We start from the raw sequence: 7,982 nt of genomic DNA on the forward strand, positions 1-7,982 counted from the left end.
TTGTGAAAGTAGTTCCTGATACCTGCAGCTCCTAGAAATGGTTAAAATGTGATTTGATGCTCTGTAACAAATATAAATAATCTGATCCGGAAGGCTGTATGGGTTTCTTCATATGTATAAGATCATTTTGTATGTTTTCTGTAGAAAGAAAGACAAATGCCAGATTCATGAAAAAATGTGATTTATCAATAAATTCAGAATTACCTTCAATCTATTTTAATAAAAAGTATTCTTGGTGTGTATGTGATACAGGACTTGAAAATCATAAAAGCGTTACTAGACCTGCAGATCTAGTGACTTAAATAATCTGACTGAAGTTCTTGACCCATAAACTGGTTTCAAATGATGTGATCCTGGGCAAATATTTTAATTCACAATCGCCATTTTCTTCTTTATCACATATGAGGGCACCTTCAAATACTTTTTTTAAGCATAACTGCTGTATAAAAAACACTAGTGTTTAATAGACTAAACATTTGCCCCATATATAATACAAATCTAGTACCATGTAGGATTCACCTGACCGCTTGCTTGCCTCTTACTTCATTAACCGCATTGTCATCCGGGTGGGGGCAGGAATGTTTCTCAAATCATGTTTAAAAATGATTACTTTGAATAAATACATACATGAAGCATAAAGTAGTAGCACAATTATTTACAATCGGCAGATTTTTCATTGAAATGGCCACATTTCCCACTTACGTGGTTTTATTGATAAAACTATATAGTGTATAATGTTTGAAAAGAGAGTTTATTGCTATATTTGTCATTTGCACATCACCAACTAAAGTAATCTGATTTGTTTTGTTCCTATTTAAATCTTTGTTAGCATCCCACTTCTGAATTGCAAAAAAAGTTCTTTCATAATTCCTGGTATATTTTGAAGTCAGTTTACTATTTATTTATAAGCTGTTTAAATGTCAGGTTTTTTTTCTAACAACCTCTTACATCCTTTTGTTTCACAATGATTGTCAGACAGCTCACTTGACATAAACCTCTAACTGTAGTAAGAGAAAGAAATGAAAGCACCATTTTCCAAGATAAGTTCAGCACCAATTAGCACAAAGGCAAACTGATATTTGACCTCTGTCCTTGAACAGACAGCAAATGTGTGAAGATAAAAACAAGATTTAATGGCATCTTTATTACATATTCACTTTCCGAATGTACAGTACACCTGTTCCTTCCAGCTTAAGTTCACTTACCAATATGGACGAGTAGGTGCTAAAAGTAGCCCGGCCTGATAAAATCTAAGTCGACATAGCGAGTGTGTGAGTAGATTTTTCAATGCCTGTAGTAGTGGTGTACTGTGCTGGGGTGGACAGAATCCCTCCACTTTTTTGTTTTAGAAAGGGGACTCTGTTACCTTTAGTCCAGGCTGAGAGATGTCATCTTTGCCCCAGCAGCAAAGCTGCTTGCATTTGCAAACACTGATTGTTGCTAACTTGACCTCTGAATGTTTGTAAACCTCAACCCCAATGCCAGCATCCCCTTTGTGGGTCTCACTTGCAACAAGGTGTGCGCTCTCGCTTGCATGAGTTATTGTGTTCTAAAAAGGGCTTGGAGTGTGCCCACTGCTTACCATTCATTGGCTTCATTGCCTTGCAATTGACCAGCGCATCCTGGCTTCACTTTCTCTTCTTTTGTGCGGTGAATGGATGAAGGGCAGGTAGGCCACAGAGGAGCACTTTCCTTATGGCAGCGCGATTCTAACCCCTCCTTGCTAACTGGCATTATTCTCATATCCATTTCTTCCGCCGTATTTTAGCATTTTTAGCACCTGCCCAAAAAGCCAATTCATAATAATATTTGCAATTTTGAAAAACTGTTAACTGTTACCTGAATATTGACTCTGTGTCTTATACTTTTCCTCCTGTGCTCCCTGATGCAACACAGTTCTGCCAATTGAGCGGAGGGAGCTCAGGGCGTGACTGCGGTGACACGGTTATTCCATGATGGCTGCCGATCATTGGAAGGCAGCGGTCTAGCTGCCACTGCTTTCCTGCATTCATTACAAGCCTGGCACTGACGGCCAGCAGTGCGCTAATGGTAAGCTCGTCTGAGCCTGTCGGTGCAGACCATCGCCAGGAACCCAGAACCCTGCATCTCCACCCTTCAATCCACACTACTCTGTAATAAAAATGATTTTTTAAAAGCTTAGATCTAACTGCTCAAACCGTTGCCTTTTGCATGCCAGATATGTAGGTTTACATTCACTTTCACCAAGCGTACAGCATTACTGGACATTGAGGACAGTCCTCCCCCACATAAACAGGTGCCCAAAGCCCTCCCCCTTCACACCTGGGCCCCCCAACAAATCACAAAATGTTCTCTCCTCGTTAAAATTCATTTACTGCAATTCTAGGTTGATTTCCAAACATTCAGTAGAAATTTGGGACCTTCTCACCTCAACCCAACCATATTTGTGTTTCATTACAGAAACCTGGCTACAACAATCCGCATTGCCCAGTATTCCTATCTCATTTCCAGAAAACTACAAATCAATAAGGCAAGACGGGGAACTCAAACCTGGAGGTGGAATAGCTGTAGCCTTTAGGGTCAACATTTTTGACTGTCTACTCACCAACTGGGTTGACCTGATTACAATTAGATTACCTCTGCCAATCGACAGTCCCTGGAATGGCGCTCTTATTTACCACCCTCCGGGACAAAAAAAAGGATTTAAATTCTGACCCAACAGAGCGACTAGCACCCTATTTAATAGCCACACAAGACTTTTTCTTGATTGGAGACTTTAACTACCACGCCGATGTTACCACTGACCCAGATGTTCCTATTCTGCTAACAAATCTCGAAATGCTAAACCTACAACTCTCAAAAACTGGCCCACTCTGCAGGGCATATGCTAGGCCTCATATTCTTCACTGGTCGGCTCTCAGAAAATGACACCCACTGCCGCTAATGTGAACTGATCACTTTTTGACCAGTTTCCCAATACTGATTACAACTGTCCCTCCCCACAACCCCCCCACACCAAACCAAAAGTCCAGCACCAATCCACCACTAGACCTTGGAAACAGATCACTTGCGATTCCTTTCGAGCAGTATTTCCTACCTTTTAGGCTAGAAGACAACTACTAGACATAAATTCAGCACTTGCACAGTTTAATGACTTTTGACACCGTGGCTCCCTATAAACCACACCCTAGGAAATATTCCAGACTCCATGCACCCTGTTATTTAGCCGAACTGATAGCTGAAAAGTCTCACTGTAAATGGTTTGGAGGTTGTACAAAATCAGTGCTGACAAACAAATACTTAAAGATGCACTGCGCTCAGATCATGCAAAAATAAATACAGCACGCAGACAACGTATTGTCTATAAAATAAACCAGGCAGACAACTCCTCTAGGGAACAATTTAAAATCATAAAAACCTTTCCAAACCACAGGCATGTTCCTCTCACACTCCAGCACCTTTAACTTTCTGAGACCCTTTAGCTACTTTCAAACTAAAATTGACATAATCTACAATAATTTTCAATCCACAACCAGTTCATTCATTGTCCTACACTCTAGTTTAGCGGCACTTGAAAGTTTTGAGGCAATTTCGCTAACCCAGATGCTGGACTTAATAACCAAAGCAAAACTAGGGTCCCCTGTCAATCCCTAACCTCTAAAATTATTATACTCCTTTCCCCTCTTCTTGCCCAGCTATAACCGCACTGTATGATCAATCCCTGACCCCTAGCTACAGTCCTGAGACAATGGAAAGCAGTAACACCCATCATGAAGCAACCAACCTCTGGCACTAAGGACCCAATCAGTTACCATCCTCTAATCATCTCTCCTCCCTCTGCTGGAAAAGATCTTGAAGATCTTCAACACAAAAGAGCAGGGGTGAGGTAAATGAACCACCCTATTACAGTCTCCCACAAAGACTGCTTAAACACACCAAAAGGAGTTGGGGGGTAATAAAATATCTCTAGTTGTGGTGGCACGTGCTGTGTGTCCAAATACTGCCCTCACTCAGTTATACATCTTACGTACAGCAACACCTCCGAGCTAGTTTTAATTCACACTGCACTTTCACTTCCGGAGATCCCAGTCAATTTATATATTTTTCTCTTTTGTGTTGTCTTGTCTTTCCCTTCCCTATTGCGCCACCTCAGGCGTTGGATGCATGCGTGTGTGTTTTGAAGCAGTTCTATGATGAAGCATGCCACACAACTGTGCGAGTGAGGGCAGTATTTGGACACACGGCATGTGCCACCACATCTAGAAATATGTTATTGCTCCCTACTCCTTTTGGTATGTATTAAGATCTCGAAGCCCCATGTCAACAAACAGTTCATGGCATACTCAGAGAACAATAGTCTGCTGGACATCTCTGTCAGGCTTCAGACCATCACACAGCACTGAAATCGCTCTACTTGCAGTAGTAGAAACCATTTGGATATCTCTTGATGGCTGGCTGGTTGTCCATCAGCAGCATTGGATACCATCATGCACTCAATCCTGGTGCAGCATCTTCAGCAGTTGGGTATCCAGGGATCAGCCCTTGACTGGCTATATTTTTCCACAGGAGAGGATGTGGTCTAACGGCTAGGGCAGTCAACCTTCAATCTGGGGAACCGAGTTCGAGTCTCGGTGACTAGACTCAACATCATGTGATTCTGGGCTTATCACTTAATCTCCCTGTGCCTAACTTGAAAATAAATGTGTCCTTGTGTAACACAACTGGTGCTCATGTAAAGCGCTCTGATACCTGATATTTTTGGGTCATGTTCGCGCTATATAAAACTCCGAAAAAAGGGGGGGAAATGAGCACATTCCAGGACTATCCCCCTGAACAAAGGGATCTTCCTTCAGCCCTACACATTCTATGTAGCCCGACTAATTAAATCCTTTGGGTTCGAGACATTTTCATATGCAGACAACACTCAACTGGTCATTTCCTTAGAAGACCGGAGGCTACCATTATGCAATGACTTTTATTAGCTGCTCCAACATGCAGCCCTTTAAAGAATGTTGATACATCGTAAAACATTAGAATGCTCATAAAACAATATAAATATCCAGTGCACGATCTCCTCTTTTACTTGCTGCTCCTGACACACACGATAAATATATATTGCTCTTGTTGCTCTATTACCTTGTAACACTTTAATAGTTTGTCCTTTTAATAACTCCCTTTGTATGACTTAACATATAGCTTTTTGATCGTTTTTTAATACCCATACGAACAACTAATGTTTCTTTCCCTACCAGGACATCATAAGCCGATCCAATTTATGATAGGGCCAGGTACGTCTCCTTTGACTTAAACCTTGCGAGCGCAGTATATGCGTTTCACCACAGGGGGCTTTATATGGTGAAGAAGAAGGGCAAGGGTTGGCGTCCTGTTAGACATCTGAAAGAACTAAACAAGTTCTTGATTTACAGGCATTTCAAGATGAAAGGGACGTTTTGCAAGCTAGGGACTGGCTGGTAGAATTAGGTCTCAAAGATGCCTATTTCATGATACCCATGGACGAGGAAAGCCAGAGGTACCTTTGTTTCACTTGGAAAGGAACACTTTGTCAGTTTCTTTACCTACCCTTCGGCCGGTCCTCAGACCCTTGGTGTTTTAGCGAGGTGCTTCGCCCAGTAGTAAGCTATCTCTGAGAAAGGGGGGTTTGTCTAATTTTATACCTAGATGACATACTTATCTCTCCGGACAGACGTTCAGGAACACTGGACAATAAATCTTTTAGAGAACTTAGGTTTAATAATAAATATAGAAAAATCTATCATGTTGCCAACTCAGGAGTTAGAATTCCTTGGATTTTCAGGTAAATGTAAATTAAATGTTATCTCCACTAGTTCTCCCTTTCTAGAAGGTGACCAAAATAAAGAAACAAGTATCTGCTGTATTATCAAAGGACTCTATATTACTAAGACTTCTATCCAAGCAATTTGCAGAGACTAAAACGTCGGGATTAAGAAAAGACTTAGGGTATGGGGACTCCATACCCCTATTGGAAGATGCTCGCGAGGACCTGCTATTGTGGCTGAAGAATCTCAAAGCATTGAATGGCAAAGCCATCTTCAGGAACTCGCAAGCAACGGAGGCTGGGGAGCCCACCTAGACATATTAAAAACCGAGGGGTGATGGTCATCATACGAACAATCACTACACATCAATTGTCTCGAGATGTTAGCGACATTGAAGGCCCTTATGAGTTTAAAGAGATTACTAAAAAACCTCAAACACCGTAATCTGTTTAGACCGTTTTACAGCAGTCTCATATATAAACCACCTGGGGGGTGCAAAATCCAAAACACTATCAGAGATAGCAAGACAGATATGGTAGTTTTGCTGGGAACAGAAGATTAGTCTCGGAGCAGAATTCATCCCAGGTATTCAGAAGATGCGAGAACACTGGAATTCACATTTTCTTCACGATTCCAGCGATTGGAAACTGAACCAAACATATTTAGATTGATTCAGAATGTATGGGGATGTATGGGTGTAAGAACTGGGACCGCCAGTTCCCCGGGGGGTAGCTTAGCTCGAGCAGGTAGGCAACCAGGGGCTTACTTGTAAAGTAGCTACACAACACACTCATCCACTGAGACAATAAGTGTGTGAAATAATGGAGACCACACCAGTACTTTTGATTAAAATCAATAGCTTTTATATAGGATTAAGATCAGGGCAGCCAATTCATCAACATTTCCTAGAATATTCCACTAAAGCATTTTCATCATGGGAGCAAAGGTAGCAATTCGGCAAATAACATAGCCTATCACAATAACCTTTTCAGCAGGCAAAGTGGATACTTTCAGGAACCATGAACTAGCATTTCAGGAAGTAAGTATGAGCATTTCATCCCATAAGAATAAACAGTTCAATAAAGGTAATTCATTGCATTAGGGCTAAACCACTTCTGGACAAATCAACAGGTCATTAGGCATAAACAGTTAATTAAGTATGAGCCTGTCACTAGGCATAAACAGGTAATCAGGCCCTGTACCACTTCGTTGTCAACCAGGGCCTAAACAGTTAATCAGCCCGAGCAACCTTGATGTTCCTCAGGGCCTCGCAGTCACTAGAGGCTCATTGGGGGGCCAACGGGGCCCAGTCACAGTTTCTCCCCCGGGGAGGGGCGGCCACGGGGCTCTCACTTCATTCCTCGGGGGCCCGCTCTTCCTCCTTGCCTCCGCCCTCCTCCCCGGGGAGTTACCTTTCTTTTCGGCTCCTACAGGAGCCCTTGCGGTGGTTCTCTGCAGGATGGGAGGGCTCCTCTCCCTGCGCAGGGCCCTCTGGCGGTGTTCGCAGGCTCCAGGGGGTGGTGGGCCGGTCGGGGGAGACCTGCGCTGCTCTCGCTCTCTTCCCGGGTCTCCCTCCGGCCCCAGAGCAGTTCTGGCTTCCTTCTTGGCCCTTGCGAGGGCCCGGGACCAATCCGGTCGCGTCTTCGTGGGGCGGGGGAGTCAACCGCCAATCGCGGCGCGGCCACTGACAAGGCTAGGCCGCGGGACCAATAGCGGCACAGGAGAGGCGGGGCGCGGCCAGTGACGAGGCCGGGCGCCCCCGTCACGTGGTGGAGGTGGCTTCAGGCCTAGCGAGGCCTGACTGGAATACGCGGAGGCCTTCCTCAAGCTCCGGGGGCCGCCGCGGGATCTCTTCTCAGTCGGGCTGGGCCTGGCAACACGGCGGTGGCCCTCTCCTGGCACCGGGGGCCGCCGAGGGAGACAACAGAGCTTAGGACCCAGCGCGTCAAGGGGGGCTGCGGCGGTGAGTGGGGGAATGTTACCGCCTTGTAGAGGCAGCGTTCCGGGGCCCAAATACAGCGCTAGCTTGCGCACCGCAGGCCTCGGTACCAGGGCAGGTCCGGGCAGTGCAGCGCTTTCCAGGGGGACACAGCAGCCGAGCGTTTTAGGTGACAGTTCAATCAGCTCAGGGAGGCGCTTCATGACACTCGATGTGGGGCACTCCCAGCAGCTCGGCAGGGCCCAGGGCAATAGCGCTTGGCAGGC

Source organism: Lissotriton helveticus, chromosome 9 (genome assembly GCF_964261635.1).
Source record: "Lissotriton helveticus chromosome 9, aLisHel1.1, whole genome shotgun sequence".
Classification (NCBI taxonomy): domain Eukaryota; kingdom Metazoa; phylum Chordata; class Amphibia; order Caudata; family Salamandridae; genus Lissotriton; species Lissotriton helveticus.